This window comes from Amphibalanus amphitrite, unplaced genomic scaffold (genome assembly GCF_019059575.1).
Source record: "Amphibalanus amphitrite isolate SeventyFive unplaced genomic scaffold, NRLGWU_Aamphi_draft 000741F_arrow, whole genome shotgun sequence".
Taxonomy (NCBI): Eukaryota; Metazoa; Arthropoda; class Thecostraca; order Balanomorpha; family Balanidae; genus Amphibalanus; species Amphibalanus amphitrite.
The window spans coordinates 78,255-97,118 of record NW_024882235.1 but is presented as its reverse complement, the minus strand read 5'-3'; the positions used below and the strand labels follow the sequence as shown (position 1 = coordinate 97,118).

Here is an 18,864-nt window from a genome sequence, read left to right as displayed (position 1 = left end):
CTTAGCATTTTGATGTCGATGGCCTAAGGTCAGGTGAATTTTGCGACCTCTCAGTTAAAGGTAAGTAAATTGGAGACAATCGAAAGGCGCCTCTTTTGGACGTAAGTCATATTGGCCGTAAGTCATATTGGCCGTTTTCGCGACGGGCTACCCGGCGAGTGCACCTAATTTGACCAAATCTGCACCTAATCTCTTTTACAGCAAATATCTGTATTTTATGAATTTATTTCATTGTTTTCATCGAAGATACTCTCTGATAATATGGTAAAGCAGGCATATAAGCAATTAGTGCAACCACACTTAACATGAAAATGGCACCCGTGACCCCGTTTTATGCCCCTGATGACATCTCAGGTCACAAATGGTATCTGACAGTTTTTCGCGAAGAACTTTTGATAGAGGCATAGAACGATGAAAACACCTTCGTTGTGTTCATCTCGACGAACGGATCAACTGATATGCAACCTGACCCTTATCGGTCAGGTCATGACCTTGAACTGAGGTCAAATTTTTAAGTTAACCTTTCAAGGTCACATAATAGTTTATTCAATGCGTCTTGCCGAGAGAAACACGATTCCGGTAAAATAAAGTACGTGAAAGGCTTAAGTCAAAAGTTTTTGCTGAAAAACTTTCAGAAAAAATATATCTATTTTGGCAGTTTTTACCCCTCCCTCGCATGCAAAACCACTGACGGCAGGTCAAATCTGAGAGAGTTAATCAGAAAGAGCGTTAATGGGCTATCAAAGGCGCTTTTCTGTGGTTTTGTAGCTCTATTAGTTTCCGAGCTATGCGTTGATCTGATCGAAATTTGAATGTTGTCAAAAATTGAAAATTATCAAAATTTAACCTGGAAATCGGTGAACTTTTGCATTCAATGACCTCTGGTGACCTGACCTTTGACCTGAACAAAAAAGTGACCGAAATAATTTCTTCCTTATTTTTGACGTCCTTTCGAACGCCGCCTTCGCCGTATCGCTACATGGCCCAGGAGCTAAGCTAAAAGGGGGGTTCAAACGTTTCCCCTCCCCCCCCCAGCAGGGCCTAGAAATCCAGGAACTCCCGCGGGGTGCGGGTTAGAAGATGCTTGTGAGCATAACATTAAAATATGTTTAGAGTAAATAGTGCTCGCATATATTACTTTGAAATTGACGATAAAAATGTGTTAATCATACTCAATGCCTATAGGTATTGAGTATCCACTATAGTAAACTACAGTGGATATAACGATGAACTTCTATGATCTCTTATAAGAAGCACGAATGAAATTTCACATTTTTATGCTCCTTTTTTAAATACTTTCCGTGTAAGTGTATACGAGTATATCAAACTTAACAGGACGTTCATAAATACATGAGCTTTTGGTACCTATTCGGTTACGGTTCCAACATTCCCGGGTAAAATGTTGTTAACTTACCATCTGTGAGGCATCCAGCTGCTCTTTCACCTTCGCCATTGGCCACAATCGGGGTCATGGCTTCCCGGGAGAGTTCCAACTCGTTGGTGTCCAACAAGTCGGCATTTTTTATCCGACTCAGCTCTTTCCAGACCTGAAAACAAAGGATTAATGACGCGTGCTGAAGGACGACTATACCAGTAAGACGCCATCGATATTCACATGGCCGGCTTAAATTCTTCTACTTCTTACTGCAGCGTCTGAAAATTAACTGCCAATCCAGTTCCGTTATCGGTGGTCATGCAAATGCGATGTCACACAAGCACATCTGTTTTACAGTAGCATTAGTAACTCTCGTAATCCCTACCGTGCGGCGGACATGACCCTGGGGTTATGCATGCATTGTCAGTATAAGTACAGACTTGTGCCTCAGCCAAAAATCAAGATCCAAGATCCGCAAGATCCCATGCAATGCCAGGATTTCAGAATACTGGATCTCCTTGATCTCATTGAAAAATATAATATAATTTTAGGATCCAAGATCCCCTGGATCGCACGTATAAATAACACTTTAGGATTCCGGACCCCACGCGAGAACGAAATGCCAGAGTTCAAATTTCCTGGATCCAACGTAAATGTCATGTCTGTAGACATAAAATTAAGCGTTAAGTTGTGAACTTTAGGGCCAGCGAAGCAGGTTGTGCACAAAGACTTCTTAAACAACCTTGTACGCCTCGCTAATGCAAAGCATTTTGAAATTTAGCAAGAAAAATGTGTTCTCAGAGTCTAAATGTAGGATACAAGATCCCCAGAAATCAGAATCAATCCACAGAGCAAAATGTAAGATTCAAGATCGCCGGTATTCATCGACAAAAGAAACATGTTGGATCAAGGACCAGCAGGGTCTCCAAAAAGTATTGATGAATTTATAATCAGATAGAAGAACTGCGCTCTTGGATCCTGTGGATCGAATCATTTTCGGATATTGGCCCTAGTCTGTCGGTAACAAAGGCAAGGGAAACAAAATACACATGAGGGCGGGTGCAAAATAACTCAAGATGAGCTTCAGAAAGAAAACTGACTCTGAGAGCCGGTGAAGGCGCGTCTGCAGTTGCACGCACCAAACCACCTGACTCTGACTGCATTGGATCGCTAATTTACAACGCATCAGACCATGTATGTACAATGATTCACATGTTATCTATGACAATGTACATACTTTGTTTTCATCGACGACGGATGGTGGCCATCGGGATTTTCCTCTTGACGATGAGGTGTCGCCTCTCTGAGAAAGTGGCCTCCATGGCACCGTCCAGCTGAGGAGATGAGAACATCACGATAGAATCAATTCGACCATGCCTGGTATCTAGATCTCACTCTTGGGGGGTGCAGGGGTGGGCTTTTAGAGGAAGCACTTGGGGTGCTCGTTTTTAGAAGGATTCGGCCAAATGATTCAATTACAAGTCGTTTATTACAAAAATACTAGATAAACTACGAGGAAGATGAAAAACATGATGAAAAGCTGACCTAGCCTTACCTTATAACCTACTAACTAGACCTTACAACCTAAATAGGTACCTACAATCTACCAGCCTACATCTTACAACATAGGTACAACCTTCCACATGCCTACCACTCGAACTTCATTTACACATATACCACCTATCCTAACCTATAGATGTTTGCACCAGGGTTTGAGCATTAGGGGCTGGCAGAAATAGATGCTATAGGCAAAGGCTTAAAGAAAATACTTGATGTTTAATTATTCTGTTAGGCTTCACGCTGGCAAAGCTGCCCGTAGAATAACAGGTTAGGTTTCACTGTAGGGGCATGTTGAGCATGACTGATATGATATTCCACATTTTGATGGATATTATGAACCCCTCAAAAAGGCTTTCATGTTATAGACAATACATAACTAGGAGGGTCAACCAACCCATAGGACAACCCAAGGTATCAGTAGTGTTGTGTGAGTGCACATGTAGGTACATTTTCAATGAAAATATGCATTTTGCACTTAAACATACCTACAGGCAATAAAATACGTAACATTTAACACTCACCAGTCACTCCAGCCTCCAATTCACTGCGTCCGCCGCGTCCCGTGCTGCACTTACAGCACAAACATGCAAGATGGCGTCACGGCGGTTATATTAACGCGTAAGGCTTGTGTAAAGCAGCTCATGGATAATTCACGGTTGATCATATTTACCGGCGCATCATTGGTTTCCTTAAGCTGCGTTTGAAGAGTTAATGATTTCAAACTGGTTTTTGATCTCATTACTCACGAACAATGAGTTAGCAAGAATCCCTGTCCTCTTTTTCATGAGTTCTTAAACCCAAACGTTCAGTTTCACTAACTCACGGGTCGTGAGTACATTCCTTACTCGCCTTACATGAGTTTGCGAGACTCAACAGGGAGTTTTGATACCAATGTTTTGTGCGTCATGAGTCAGGCAACTCATAGGGAGAAGGTCATGCATTTGGGCAATTGAGTTTTCAAAACGAGTAAACTTTTACTCTTGAGTGTTAACGCTCCGCGCGTGAGTTACTCATCCAAATATACTCATGAATGGCGAGTCAAATATGAATTACTCTCCCCTCATGAGTAGATTTGTTTTCAGTGTAGTGTGCGCAGTTTATGTGCAGTGGTGGTGTTGTGTTGTGCGCTGCTGGAATGCCCAGTCCACGCCTCTGATCTATATGCATACCGATTGCCGGAGCATGGCGACATCTGAGGCCAGTTTTACCAACAGAAAAATGGCCGCCTGTCGAATTTTTTTGCCTAAAGGGCCATTTCACATTGGGCGATTTCACACTTCACATTTCTAGCGGCGACTCCGAGCCCAACCGAAAAGCTTTATCCGCTTACGTGCCCTTCGCGTTTACGCTCCGCATGTAAAACGGCCTTTAGGCAAAAAATCCGGCAGGCGGCTATTTCTCTGTTGGTAAAACTGGCCTCTGATTTCGATGTAGTGTTCACCAAATTTGTGTCCGGCCGCCCATCCCCCACGGGCGCAGCTGGCGGTGGGTTGGTCGAGACGGTAGCCGCAGCAACCGCTTCAACCGCCGCATCAACCATCGCAAATGATTCGCATCAACCGCCGCAAATGATTCACCCGGTGTTCTTATAGTTTGTTGTTATGTTCGTTTTCATAAGCAGTGCGCACTATCCGTGCGGGCGCCGGCGGCTCTTCTCTGGGATGTAAGTCCGCGCCTGCAGGGACAGCGCACCCCGGCGGGCAGGGACAGCGCACCCCGGGCAGGGACAGCGCACCCCGGTAATGTCGCCGACAGCCCGCCACTACTGGTTCTCCGCGGCCGCCGCGCCGGCCATTGTTGCACCGGGCCGCCTCGTCCGTCAGTATGACAGCGGCTCCGAGGGCTCCGAGGGCCGAGCCCAGCCCCGACGTGAATATTGATCGCTGTTTTGCGGCTACCGGTCGCCGCTGCCCCGCTGCCAGCTGACAGTCATTGCATTGTTCCAGGCATCGATGCAGCGTAAACAAGCGGGCCGATCGCAGCGTACTCCTACTCAGAAATCGTATGATTTGTTTGCCGGCCGACGCCGAGCGACCCAAGCCGACTCGTCGGTGCCCGCTGCTAAAAGTCAAACAAGGTTCACCTGTCTGTAGACCGCACCGTCCCCGCCCCCCCCCGCGGATACGGGGTAGGTATCGCGCGCAGATGGTATGTACATCCCGCAACGGCACTGTTCTGTGGATCGTATCGCGGTCTTCTGGGCCATATGCTAAAACCATTCATGCATACTTGATTTCACGTGATTTGTATCAAATGTCGTGGTTTCAAACTCAAAATGATCTTTCGAGATCGCCTCTGTACTCTGTAGGCTGAACGGAGCCAAGTTTGCACGGATGACAGCAATTGTAGTTGCGCATGTCAGTTTAAAATAAGTAGGTAGGTACTTATACATATTAATAAAATGTTTATGCGTCTGCGTTCTTGCCGTACAAAGATTGACAGCAATTACTATCAATTTTGCATCCAGGCGTCCCTGTTTAACTCAACCGGTAATATTTTATATGACGAATATATAACATAACATGTATGCTACTGCTAACCCTAGCCTTCATAATTAAAAATGTATGGATATAATGTGCATTTTGCACGGCAGCTGAGATCATTAGCACACAGAATCATTCATCCAGTACCGCAGTAGATCGCCAATTATATTGGATAGTCACGTATGCATGTAAGTACATACGTGCTGAATTTTCTTGGTGCAGCCCATGTCTTCCGGTCAGTGACATGGCACCAAGTATCGTGTCTCATGATATGACGGTCAATGCTCTGAAAAAGCAGGTCAGCATTGACAAATGGTTCGCTTCAACGAACCAAAAATTCAGTCCAACATTTATAAACAACGAACTGATCTCATCCATACGCAAAAACTGGCCGTGCCTATGCGCAGTGTGTCAGCTGACAGGTGGGGTCGATATTCGGAGGTGCGCCGGTCCTTCGGAGTGGCGTGGGTCGCCGGTGCAGGTATGCGTGCCGCCCAGTCCGCGGCACCGGACCGGTTCGACATGAGATCAGTTCCCGGTATACGGCAGTATCAACATCAGCGCCGGCAGAGCAGTCGCCGGTCTGCGCAGCGCTGCTCGGAACGGGTTCTGGGCGACTCACTGCCGGTCAGCGCTGCATCGGACGGCGCTGACTGCCGCACAGTCGGTACCGCGGTCACAGATAGATACCGACGGTCGGCGGCCACAGATAGATACCGACACGGCGCCGCGGTCACAGATAGATATCGGCGGTCGGTGCCACGGCCACAGACCGGCGGTCGGCCTGAGCACCGGGGACAGATCACCGATCACCATGAGTTTTGGCTGAATACATGCAACAGGTCTTTATAATAAAACAGGGGAAAATATATTAAAATAATGCAAAAATGGTTTGTAAAATAAAAATGGTTTGTAAAAATGGTTTGTAAAATAATGCAGCAAAAAAACGAGTGTTCAGCACATTTACTGACATCACTATTGAGGGTATGGATATGAAGCGTTGAATATGTGTCTATTTCTAATGTGTTCTTAAAGCGTTGCTCAAACACATCACAAAACCAACAAACCTTTAACCAGCAGCCGATAGATCCATGACATCTGTAGAGACCACATGACAAGAGAATATCCACCTCAAATGGCACTCCCCTCAGCTCCAGACACAGAGTCGTCCGCTACCCCAGGTGTTGGCGCGCCCCGTTTTTACTCCGACAGAGTTTGAGAGTGTGAGATGTTTTTGTCCGTCCACGCACCCCAGTGCACTCAAGTTTTATTACGGTACGAGTAGGTTCCTCCTCTGTTTCTTGCTGCCTCCGCGGGAAACGACAGGTACCGGAGAAGGACGGCCGAAAACGGGCCCACTTTTTGCTGCCGTCCGTACAATTGCGGTGTGGACAGACTGATAAGAAATATAGGGCGACATGAACTCCGCGAGAGGCCGTGAGAGGGTGGTGGAAAAATAGCAGCGCACATATGCCTCATCTTCTATCATTCTTAGATAAACAATTTTGACATGTGCTTGTTTGTCTCAAAAGTTATACAAATGCATTTGACTAGACATATGCACATGTAAATATTCAGTTTGCAACGCTGCATCTTTTTCTGTTACAGCGCTATGTACGATTGGGATTGTGGGAACACATGTAAACACTGCAAAAGGCATGCCTGTTGCCTTGCTTCTTATAGGCTGTATCGTCACAATTTTAAACCCTTCCACTTAAATTATAAACAAATATGCCACTTGGCTATAGATGGCCCTATTATCAACAAGCCATTGCATACATTACGTAGCTGAAAGAATAACTAGGACACTAAGAAACCTGTCCATTATTTGCTGCTTGCATTGTCATAACTACAGGGACTTTTCTGGTCTACTGAATCGCTCAAGCATCAGTTTTTCACAGTGAATGAGCACTGAACTGCAAGCGGCTGCACTTTGATCCTCTGCAAACACGTCCAAAAGTAGGATATGCCGAGCAGAGAGCACCAGAGCGAGCTAAGTCGTGTGCAGCACAACGGTCTGTTGGCATTCCTGTGCTGCTAGTCGCCCGTGTCCAGGTTTGCCGTCATAGTTAGACGCAGTCGGCTAATCGGGGAACACGCTCGGGCCGTCCGCGGCCGTTATATTTATCAGCGTCGCCCGCGCCTATGTCATGCCTCCCCGCAACTGGTCCGGATCTGTACGCCGCCACGCCGTCTCCAGGGATTTACCGATGCTATCGGTGTGCCGCCCGACCAAAACTCGACTGTCGATTTCCGCCCCGGAGGAAAACAAACCCACGATAAGGGCGCTTCATCGAAAAGGCTGCGAAACTACGTCCGATTTTTCGCAGCACTAGATGCTTAACAGGGCTGTGAAGCACGCTAGCATCGGGTTTTGCTATGGCGCCGAACACGCCCTCACCAAAAAGCCGGAGCCTGTTCAAACATGCCCTTTCCGCACAGTTCAGTCCATCACCTGGCGAAAATACCACAGTGCATGGCGCGCCTGCCGCGAGGACCCTTCCTCCGCCACCCGCCGCCGCGCCGCCCTGGGCCTCCGGGGCTTCTGCACCCGGCGGCCGACAGCTGCTGAACACAGCACGTGCGTCCTTTGTCCTCGCCCACTGCACACCCCTACTTAGCGACGATCCCATTATTACCATCTGCTGTGCGCCCGAGTGGGCGCGGACAGAGGCGCGGCACGTGGAACCGGCGACCGAGGCTCAGCCGCGCCGCATTCCTCTGTGGTCCTTCAGTCGACCCTGCTGGCCCGGTCTCTGGTCACTGCTCCCCAGCTGTCTCGACTGTCCCGGCGGTCCCGGCGGTCTGCACGCGGTCCCTCTGGGTCTCTCCCAGTTCCGGCGGACCCCGGGGCAGAGCTCTCGCCGACCGGCCGCGGCGGCTGAATGTCACCGAGACGGCCGGTCGGCGGAGCCACCCTGCGCCGGTAATAACCCCCTGTAGGTCATTCCGGCGGTCGGAGCCGGGCATTAGGGAGGCCCGAGGAGCCGCGGTCGTGCCCGAGCGCGGCTCAGACGCCGGATGCGCCGCTCCGCCCCCGGCGCGGGCCGTCGGGTCGCGCTCCGGCCGATCATGACACTCTGTCATGACATCGAGCTGTCAGCGAGACAGAGCCGGCGATTTGCTGAGCTGGCCGCGGCCGGCGCGGCGCCCGCCCTCACTGGCAGAGATTGAGGACTACATTCCTGGACTCGCAAAACCGGCGCCCACTGCGACCGCTGACCCCTTCTCGACTGCACGGACGCCGGAAAAGGTGGCGAGGTGACATATATCCCCTGTGTAGGTAGGGGAAGGTGGGGTAAGACGGACCAGCTAAGGTTTGAGGCCGCATATCTTGCTACACTGCTCTCGCAATTCATATTATTTATAGTCTTCGGAATGCTCAATCCTTCCTCTGTTGATATGTGTAAAGACTAAATTTCAAATTAAAGACATCTAGGTGGTGGATGCTCTTAAAGAGGGACATGTCAAAAACCCAGACAAGAAAAAACGTGGGGTAAGACGGACCACCCAGCAGTGCCTGCTATCCGTTCATGTGTGTTACACTTCTGCTCTGTACTCTTGTAAGAAAAAGTAACCAGAATGGTAAAATAACAAAATGAGCCTTTATTCTTTACTCATGTGTGATGGAAGTGCAGCTAAAAGCTGGGAACATGTGTGTTGATTGTCGTTTGGCATGAATGCATGCTAACTGAGCACTTGCATGCATGGCTCACATGCAACAAAGACTCCTTCCTGAAAAATTAGCTTACTTAAACTTGTGTCAATGTTTTGGAAAAGAACTTTCCATGTGCAGGGTACAATGGACCACCACAGGGTAAGATGGGCCACAGTGGTCCGTCTTGCCCCAAATCTAAATTCTGTCATTATCATGACGTATGTGTCAAATAACCCAACATTGCAAAACCTTGCCATTCCTAAAGTGTGACTATAACTAAGTTTATAACTTTGTTCTTCACAGTAAAGTGCAAAATAGAAACTAATCATGCAAGAAAGGCGCCGTAATTGAATCACCCGTAGACCTCTTATATTAGATCGGTTTGACGAAAAACAACATTTTTCTCAATAACTCAAAAGCCATGCATCCTAGCAGCATGAGCTCAAAGTGGCCATTGTTACGAAGGAAAACAAACATAGTGAGTGCATAAAGCAGTAGATACCAGCAGCGGTTCAGCCGGGAGGGCTGGTGGTCCGTCTTGCCCCGCTGGGCCGTCTTATCCCACCTTCCCCTACTGCAGTGTAGACCATTTTCGTCAAGAGAGCACGTGGTGGGCGCTGAAGCAGCTCGAATCAGCATCCAACCACCGCGCCCTTCTACTCGATGAAATGGGCAGTAATCGCCACGCCATGTGTGGATCGCCCATGATCTCAAATACATACATACATATTATACATACATAGCCGCTTTCAAGACGGTTACGTGACAGACACTTGGCTCATATTTGGTGTGATTCGGTCGAATTATGTTCACATTTGATTTTAAGTAGTTTTTCAGCTTATGCTGAACTACTTGCTTAGTTTCCTGATTTATCAAATTACTGAACATCATTTTTGATAATAATATTGAAGTAAATCCATAACCTAAAAATATATCAAATTGATTCTGCGCATTATGCTGTGAGATTTAGAATTGGTGCGAAACCGGGACCCGATCCTCCCAGTTTTCTGATTTTACAGTAAAATTTGTGAAATTCCACTTGAAATTCCACAAAGGTGAGCATTTATACTGAAAGGACACCACTTAGAAAAAAAAGAACTCAATTTTGTACCTCTGGTATAGCTTTTGCATTGTATTGTTCCGGTGCTCATACCTTCCCCATACGTTCCCCTCCGCCCACCTGTGCGACTGTTGTCATATGAGGAGACCTGTACCACAGCTTGTAGTTCACGGTCAACACTGGTGACCTCGCAAAATGTCAGGCCTCCTCACATCACCCATCATAGCGGAACAGCAGTTCCCGCCGGCGTCACGAGTCTGGGATTAACAATTCGCCACTCAGTTTACCGTGAAACCGATAACAGAACGGACCTGATTGTGTGCACCCCGCTATTGTTACAAGCACGCAAGCATGTATATCGCACGTTATGAGCCTCACCAGGATAGATGGAGGCATGCATATGCTGAGAGTGCAGCCATGTATGACCTCCTGAGAAAGACCGACGACATTGCCACAAAACAAAGATAGACAGACAGACAGGCACCCAAACAGAAACACAGACAAGCGATAAGCATGCAGCTGGATAGAGCACTTCACGGATAGGCTTTTTAGGATCCGGCCCGGCCCATATCCGGCAAGTAATATCCAGATCCGCCCATTATCCGCCTTTCTTTGAATATCAGAATCCGGCCCACCCATGGCCCGTATTGCAGCCAAACTTCCAAAAAATATCCGTAATAATCCGTTTCACCAATAACTGGATTCACCCAAAACTGGACTAACAAATTCAATCTAAGGGACCAGACAGCCATACATCTCACAGACCATCATGGTTCCAAAAACCATGCTTATAAACCTAAAACCACATGAAAATCACCACATTGGTAAACTAGGTATCATCCTGCCGCTTAACCCTCGCCGGACCTATTGGTTTTCTACATACGCGCCGGCCGAGGGGGGGGGGGCGGGTACGACCCCCCCCCTCGCCGTTTCGCCCCTGGTGGAGCTAGCGCGTCGCGGAAAAAACGAGCGTGTGCGCCGTTACGAGACGCAGAGATTGGTACCCGATTTTAAGGTCCTAGGTCAACCGGTGACCTCTGAGGTCAGGTCAAGTGCCCCAAGGTACGGTTCAGTTTTTGGTGAATAACTTCGCAAAAAACGGCCGCAGAGCGCCGATTTTGGCAGCATCGTGTTCGTCTCGCTCAGGCGCGTCGAATGATATACTTTTTGTCCGGGTCAGGTCAACTTGGGGTGTTGACCTCAGGTCAAGGTCAGGTCAGCACCCCCAGGTCACGAAGTTGGTCGAAAGAGGTCATGTCGCATATCATTCGATTCGGCAGGTCTTTCTGAGTCCATTGGTGACTTTCCCGACTCGCTAACTCAATTTGATCAAGAGTTATTGACGAAAAACTAATATGACCTTGATGACGTCATAAATGACGTCACGCAAGGTCAACATTGCAAAAGTGACGCATCTAACCTTGCAAGGAGTGCATAAAATCACGATTCTGTGTGCTTGAGATAGTTGGAGATCGTTCCCGGCGCCAGAATAGCAGTTTTCATTTTTCCCCATTGACTTATAATGGTGAGGTCACGAAAATGACCTGACCTCATATGACCTTTAGGAAAAATCCGAGATATACAAGTTGCGGGACTCATAATGGATACTAGATCCTGCGAGTTTCATTTCCCTGTGACATCTCCTCTGGCAGTGAGAGCGTTGCGAAGTTGCGACATCTGAAGACCGTGCAGAGGTTCACTTATGACGTCATAGGTCAGTGACCTGACCTGACGAAAAAATGCGGTTGGTGTCAAAAGATGCGGCTTGGATCAAAGGTCAGGTATGCCAAGTTTCAGCTCTCTATCGCCAGCGTGTTCGGAGCTATCGCGAAAAAACCCTATGGGGGGGCGGCACCCGCCCCCCCCCCTCGGCCGGCGAGGGTTAACACATTAGGCTAATTTTTAACTTCAATGTTGAATGTTAAAATTTTGATCCGTTTTGATCCGGGTTCAACCTTCAATTCCCAAATCCGGCCCGCCCATATCCGTTCTTTTTTAACAAATTTAGAATTCAATCCTATCCGGTCCGCGGATTTATCCGTGGGTAACGGATTTATCCGGCCCATGAAGTGCTCTACAGCTGGACACGAACAGTCAGATATCCATATACTACCTATTAGACAAATTGGCTCAAAATGGTGCACGAAAGGGCGGAGCAGGAATAGTTGATTGATTCAACTTAAAAAGCAATATCCTTAAGACATCGAGTCGATAATCAGCAATAAATGGAAAGGGTCCCAGTGCAGCCACCGTTTGTGATTAGCTACTTAAATTCATGAGCTGGGCTGCTGCAATTTTGCAGCTGTTCAGTGTGCAATTTTGCATAACTGCAAGTTTGTCTTTTAAGACAAACTTGCAGTTATGCACGTCTAACGTCAAATTATAGTTTTAGTGTTTCTTCAAGCATAGCTCTCGCCATATTGCCGAAAATAAGTGGCCACTGAAGGGATAGACGGACGATGTCACTTCTCACCAGCTATCCCTCACGCATCGATCGGTTCTCACCTGGCTGGGCTGTCACTGAATGTGATGAGCTTTGACAAAGTCGATATTGGTTTTACGCATTGCGGAGCGTTTGGCAACCTTTCAGGTAGACCCAAGGGAGCTGCAGAAGCCGCTTCTAGAAACTGCCTTAGCCGTGTGTTTCGACTCAGATAAGGTACAGCGTGGGCAATAAAAGCATTACATACTATCTATGAAGCGGCGAATCACCTGCATAAAGCGGTTTTAGTATCAGTAATAACACCGTATTAGGTGGAGGCTCGTCTCACACTTTCTCCTGATTACCTGCCTCTGAGCTATGGCCGAGACAGCCTTCAAACGGCTTGACAAGTGGCTCGAGAATGCGGACTCGACGCGTCTAAATCAGCTCGGGCCGACCGCTTTAAATACTTTGAAACCTGGCAGCATGTTCTGACTTGGCCATAAATCACCCCAGCTGTGACTTTGAGGCTCAGAAACCAGTTGGTCTCGCCCAGCGAAATTCCGCTGCATTCTCAGAGCTATTTCCTGATCGTTCGCGTGAGAAGGGCTGGCAGCAGAGGTCAGCATTCAGATGATGTCAGCCCCGGTGATCAGCGCTGACGACGGGACGCTGACGATAACATGACTGCTGGGCTAGACGACTGCAGGTCTTACAAGTAATGTGACAGCCATTCATATGATAACACCGATGTACAGTTATACGTGCCTTTAGCTATGTCCAAGGGAACAAGAGTCGCGCACGCAGCGAAATTCTCTCATGGTGTTATGAAGGAGTAACGTCCTCCCGTTTTTAATCACCGGCCAACTACATATAAAAGCGTTTGTTGGGCTCCTGACACCGTTATTACGCTATCGTAGATCCTCGTTTTGCGTGGTGTGGCGAGCTGGCTGCAGGCCATTGCGGCTGGCATGCCAGTCTTGATTCAATGGTTCATTACTGCACAACCTTGCTCTAGATAAATACTGCAGAGTGTGCAAAATAAATCACTTCAATGGGAATAGCACTCACCTCTCAAAGCGTAAATCAGTTCCTGCACGTATACAGATCACGCAATAGCACGGGGAGTCGAGTGATTGTGCGACCTCCAGCTGCTGCGAGGGGCGGGGGCGGTGCAAGTTTGAACTGCTAACAGCCCACTAACCAGCCAGTATGTAAGTACCTACGTATTCTTGGCGTTCCGGGAGGCACGCCATAACACAATGCCTCACGAAAGGATTTCCTGTCTGAAAATGAATTTCAACGGACACCACATCCGCTGAACGTTTGCACGCGCTCTCCCCTCTCTCCCACCCTCTCTCACCCTCTCTCTTGCTCTCTCTATCTTGCTCTCTTTCTTTCTCTCTCTCGCTCTCTCTCTCGCTTTCTCTCGCTCTCTTCTCTCGCTCTCTGTCTGTCTGTTTTGTCTCTGTCTCTGTCTCTGTCTCTGTCTCTGTCTCTGTCTCTGTCTCTGTCTCTGTCTCTGTCTCTGTCTCTGTCTCTGTCTCTGTCTCTGTCTCTGTCTCTGTCTCTGTCTCTGTCACTGTCACTGTCTGTCTGTCTGTCTGTCTGTCTGTCTGTCTGTCTGTCTGTCTGTCTGTCTGTCTGTCTGTCTGTCTGTCTGTCTGTCTGTCTCTATCTCTCTTTCTCTCTCTCTCTTTCTCTCTCTCTCTCTCTCTCTCTCTCTCTCTTTCTCTCTCTCTCTCTCTCTCTCTCTCTCTCTCTCTCTCTCTCTCTCTCTCTCTCTCTCTCTCTCTCTCTCTCTCTCTCATCTTCACATAACAGCTGCAGTTGTACCGCACCATAAAAATTAACTGTTCGTCAGGTTCCAGTTGGTTTCCTCGCGCTCCTCCCTGTGCCCCGCTCTCGTCACCCCGCGGGGGTTCTCTGTTCCTTCGTTCTGGGTCACATCCCGCGAACGGCAGTGCCCAGCCGTTCTGCTCTGCACGTCCGAGCACCGCCTCTGGCCCTCCCTGGAATCCGCAGCCGCTCCTGCTGCTGCCATACCGCGGAGTTTCTGCTCGGCGCTCCACTCTGCTCCTGTTATGGGTCGGTGTGACCTTTCGGACCGTCTCGGGATCAGACCCGGTCACCGCGACCGGCGCGGCGGCCGGCCGTCGGCAGATGCCCGGAATACCATCACCGCGCGGTGCGCGCCGAGGCCAATTCATCGCGCCGGACTGGACGGCGGCGTTCAACTGTTCGTGGGCACGCGAGCGGCACACGGCGGTCACCTCTTCTCAGAGCGCCAGATCACCACTGACCGGGGGACCGAGTGTGCCACTGGGGGTGACCGATGGGGTCGGTAGTATCAGAGGGAGTTAGCACACGTCAGCCGGAGAGGACAGGACACTCGACCGTCGGCGGTGACGCCTGGTATCCTCAGCTCATGTCGCTGTCTGTAAGTCCGACGTGGTCTGTTCAGTGCACGGCGGTCCGGATTCAGTGTGCGGTGACGCACGGCCTGTTCAGTGTGCGGTGACGCACGGCCTGTTCGGTGTGCGGTGACGCACGGCCTGTTCAATGCGCGCTGGCCGGCTAAGTTCGACGCCCGGTGACATGGCCGGTTCAGTGCGCGGTGCCACTGTCACTTGTGCCCGTTAGGAGCGGCCGCTCCGTCCGACCGTGCGCCGGACGGCAGATGGGCCAGCGGTGCTCCAAAGGCCTACTATCACCAGCGCAGCTGCACGAATTTATTTAAATGGCCGCTTTGCAGGGCGGCGATATGGACGCACGAAAAACAGGACCACGCTGCAAACTATTGTCCGTGGCATAATGCATCGAGCCGTTGGAGTACGTCGGCAAATGGCCGACTCGTGAAGTCGGACGGATGGCCGGACGAGTGGATCGGGCCGATAGTGGTTCATTTACACAGGCAATATGTTAGCGGCTAATGTGAGGCGCCGCACCAATGGCGCCGATGTATTCCGCCGATTGCCGAATAGTTACAACCGATGGAGACACAGCGTAGAACAGACCTTATGCAATGGAGCCTGCAGGCTGCAAGTGAGCTAGCAGCAGCTAGCAGCAACATTCAAATAAGAAAATAAATGCCTAGCTCAGAGGTGAATAGATGCATTGACATAACAGTGCCCAGTTGGCCTAAAATTAACAGATTGAGGCATTGGGGATTAAAGGGACTATCCCACCTTTAACATGGGGTTTGAGTTGAGATAGCCAAGTTTGCGGCGAGGTTCAGAAACCACTATCTATCTAGGTTGCAACCCCCGCGGCCTCTTGGTGTTCAAGAAATTTGTTCCCTTCATTTGAAAATGGGCCTTGTACAAGGCCCTATCTTCAACATGGAGCGACCGTTAGTGTGACGTCACCTCGTTTAGTCATTCTGATTTAAATGGGTTTGTTCGTTGAAAAATCGCTTAAAACTTGGTCTGAACTTTGTTGTGGTGCCTACAGAGTAAAACGAATCAGCTTTATGACAGTAATGTGGTCTGGGGAAGGAGGTAATTTTGGGCTGTGACGTCACATATTTGAAAGTTTGTGTTTGGAATATGGGAAGCCTAAGATGTTTAATGAAAAATAAATGCCAGAACCGTGTTCCTGGTCATCCAATCTATAAAGTCGGGCACAATTTAACTGGTTTTAACAACATTTTAGAAGGTGGGATAGTCCCTTTAAAGCTGCATTGAGCTGTAATGCCACTGAGAGAGGCATCATCATAAAGAAAGGTGATGCTATAGTAAGGAAAATAACTCAGTTTCGTGTCGGTGGTCATCAAAAATAGTTATTTATCTTCCACATTGTGATGTATTCTGCCTACATACACGTCCGTCGTCCCGTGAGTTGTCTACTGTACCAATCGAGCCACTGCGAGTGAGTGCCATCTGCCACTGCGAGTGAGTGTCCGTGTATCGGCGAGTGTCCGCGTGGCAGGCCGGTCAGATGAGTTTCCGTCCGTGTGTCGCGCGCGGCACGTTCGACTGATATCAGGGCGGGGGACCACTAGGTTCGCTGTCTCTGCTTGCCGGGGACAGATCGGGACGGAGGGTCCACCCAGGTCCGCTGTCCCGGCGCGCCTGGAAGAGATCGCAGCGCGGCGGGAAGAGATGGCAGCGAGGCGGGAACACACCGCAGCGCGGCAGACAGGAAACACGCACGCCACTACATCAGCCGCCGTACAGTCGGCCGGACAGTGAGCAGAGAGCAGAGGACAGCCAACAGCGCGTCCCTCGGACAGTGGACAGTGGTGGACAGCGGACAGCCGGCCGAGCAGCGGACAGCGGGTGGGACAGCGGACAGCAGACAGCGGACAGCGAGCAGCGGGCAGCGGGTGGGACAGCGGACAGCAGACAGCAGACAGCGGACAGCGGGTCAGGCAGCCGGCCGAGCAGCGGACAGCGGGTGGGACAGCAGACAGCAGACAGCGGACAGCGGACAGCAGACAGCAGACAGCGAGCAGCGGACTCGGGGCAGTGACCGGCCGGCTCCAGATGAGCCGACAGGCGGCGGCCGTCCCCAGCCGACAGGCGGCGGTCGTCCCCAGCCGACAGGCGGCGGTCGTCCCCAGCCGACACGGCCCGATGCGTGGACGGCGGCCATCGCAGCCGGCCATCAGACAATAAACCGATATCGGGACGAGTGGCGCCGCCGCCATCAGCTGGATCTCAGTCGGCGGCCTCCGAGACGGAAGGGTTTCTCCTCCAGCCAGAGCCGGCGCCCGGATGTGTTTCAGTGCTCCAGTAGCGGCTAGAAATGTTTCTGCGAACCTCTAGCCGGCTCTGTTCGGCAGCAGCAGTGGCCATTCGGCGGCGCTGGCCGCGTTTCTCCAGTGTCTCTGCCCCGGGGCGGTATCAACGGCCTTGCAGCCAAACAGCCTCGCTCGCCCCGACTGCAGTCTATGGCTCCTCACGGCTCTCTCCTCTACTCTCTATTTCCCTCTCCCTCTCTTTCTGTCTTCATAAGCTGAGAGAGAGGGAGGAGTGATACTGGTGGTAGCCCGACTGGAGCCCGCGACTTCTGCACCCAGAAACAGGCGACGTGAACAGTCCGCCTGAACTTAATTCCACCCTGGGTCATTTGGACGCCCGTTTTTAGACTCAGCGTTTTCTATACCACAGCAGAGCATGAGATATGAGCCTCGTACTATGCAGTAGGCTCACATACATAGAGCTTCTCAACAGATTCCTTAGAGTGAAACTAGCGGTTCATTGCACGGAATCTGGGTAGTGAGCAGATGCTATTGCTAAATGCAAAGTAGTTTTATTTATTTGATAAAATAATTATTTGCAAGATAACGATAGATATCGGCTTTGAAGTAGATGCATACGTTTGCATATTAACGCGCTGCTTATACCATATTAGATAAAGAACACAATTTGAATCTTGAGCATGGAAAGAAAATAAATAGATATAATAAGCATTGATCAACATAACTAAGAAACGTATACTATCGGAGCAGCTTAATGCTGGAATCACACAGTACATACAGCGATTTGATATATAAGACTTATGCAACTATGTAGGCAAGTACGAATTATACTTACCATAGCAGGGGAAGCGTGACAGCAACAGAGAGATGTTACAGGGCGCGTGAGCAGTTGGCAATGTGCCGGCCTTGGCCAGTGTCCTCGGCGTATGGACTCTGGGCCGAGCGCTGACCTCTGCACTTGTTTGTGCGCTTTATAATCACATAAGTGAGTAAGTCTTGTACAGCACGGCGGGAAATTAATAGCACCGAAACACGCCACGGCCCTATAGCGATGCTAATGGTGAAGAGAGTAGCTCCAATAGGCTCATACAATCAGCGGTTGTAGTCGGGACGGGACGGTGCCCTCGGGCGGCGCGCGCTCGGTGTGCAGGCCTCTCTCTCTTGATTTCTAGTTAGGGCTGGTGCCGGCTGTTCCGGCTAAATGGCACGGATGTTCTGCACGGCAGCGGCCCGAATGGCCGATAAAGTACCGCTGATATGACGCCCAGCGCTCCCGTAACTAAGGACAGAGCTGCGCCATGCAACGCTTCAGATAAGACACGAGCTTACGTCCAGATAAGGAAAATATTTACAGTGTTGTAGTTCATGTAAAATGGCCCTGGATGCAGCTAATTGCCTTGCTCGTCTTACTCCCTAAATCGTTAGCTTTGGGTACGTGAGATGATTTATCAGTCGCAATATAATGAGAATAATTCTTAAATAACATTAAGTAGCACATGCCATCAGTTAAGATCGCTTCTAAAAAGATAATTATGTAAGTTGGTTGAGACTTGTCTATCATCCAAAATCTTCCTAGATTATAAAAAATCATTTCATAAATT

The 18,864-nt window shown here is 49.5% G+C and overlaps 1 long non-coding RNA gene across 1 annotated transcript; it reads right to left on the bottom strand.

Moving 5' to 3' along the window:
* Nucleotides 1-1,508: 1,508 nt before the first annotated feature.
* LOC122365470 lies at nucleotides 1,509-2,984 on the bottom strand. The gene is made up of 3 exons (XR_006253759.1): nucleotides 2,931-2,984; nucleotides 2,613-2,709; nucleotides 1,509-1,547 (listed from the first exon to the last, which is right to left on the bottom strand). It is a non-coding gene; the product is annotated as an uncharacterized LOC122365470 (long non-coding RNA).
* Nucleotides 2,985-18,864: the final 15,880 nt, after the last annotated feature.